Consider the following 1,275-nt stretch of genomic DNA (forward strand, 5'->3'; position numbering starts at 1 on the left):
ACCCGTCACCGTCGCCGTTGGGCCCCACACCCACACCTCATCGTCCCATGTGACCCTAGTGACTCCTCATCTCTTTACCAAATTCTATTTTATTTATTTATTTATTTTACATATTTCCAGAGCTGGGGGGGCCAGTGTTTTTCGTCCTCATGCGCAGCGCGGACCCAGGAGAAGTCCAGTGCACCGCGGTACTGTGCTCCTCTCCCTTTCCTGGCACCAAACACGGAGTCACATAATTCCACAACCCACGCCCTGTTTCTCAAATTCTCTCCCTGTTTTTCACCGCTCTGTAAAGATGCATGGTCTGAAAGCTAGAAGGGGGTGTTTTTTGTTTTTCCAATTCTGTCCTCCATCCTTCTTTCCAATACCCTTCTTTACACAATTATGTAAATTGAGAGTTCGGTTGTGGGTAAAGGGGCACGATGGAGAAAGTGGGCCCAAATTTCAGCCGACGCTATTTTACCCCTTCATCTACTTTGTTTTGTTGATGGGCTCTAAAAAAGGGGTAAGAAATTATTTATGTTTACGGCAGCCATTTTATTTTGGGAGTTGAAAAGTACAGATCGATATGGAATATGAGGGACGTACAGCAGGGGTGAAGGGAGTGACTGAAATTTGATTTGGAAGAGAACAACCCTCTTCAACTTCAACAGAGCAAACAGCCCCCCCGAAAATGATTAGGAAGAAAGTACATGAAAGGAAAAAAAAAAAAAAACTCAATGAAGAAGGGGACCGAACAAGTTTGTTGTAGAATTAATTAACAACGTCAACTGATCTTCGCAACCCAGGAAGGAACTGAGTGTGTTGTATGATGAGTATAATGGGCGTTCTCAACACGTGCCAACGTACGACCAAAGAAGATGAGCATCAGGCAAATTTTACAGGTGAAGAGTCACCGAAAAAGAGAAATCTAAAACAACAACAGTTTTTTTATTGTTACTTTCCAAAATAAGTTTCCGTTTTGTGATTATAATATGCTAATAAGAATGGTTGCGGCCCTTCTAATAAGGATGATACTGATTTGTAAGGAACTGAGACATACACTAAATTCTGTTAAAGCTATAGTCCATTATATAATAACAAGGATACCCAAGTTTTGTGAAGTTACCGTGTATCATATATAGCAAGCGTACCGTAATCTTCTATAGGGGAGGCGTGACCAGTTGCTTAGAGTCACCTGTAGGGCTTATTAGATAAATAAGTGATAGCCCCCCACAACAACAGAGCCCTGCCTGGTCGACAAAGCAAGAGACAAAAGGATCTCCGTGGCCAGCT

Source organism: Asparagus officinalis, chromosome 8, assembly GCF_001876935.1.
Source record: "Asparagus officinalis chromosome 8, Aspof.V1, whole genome shotgun sequence".
Taxonomy (NCBI): domain Eukaryota; kingdom Viridiplantae; phylum Streptophyta; class Magnoliopsida; order Asparagales; family Asparagaceae; genus Asparagus; species Asparagus officinalis.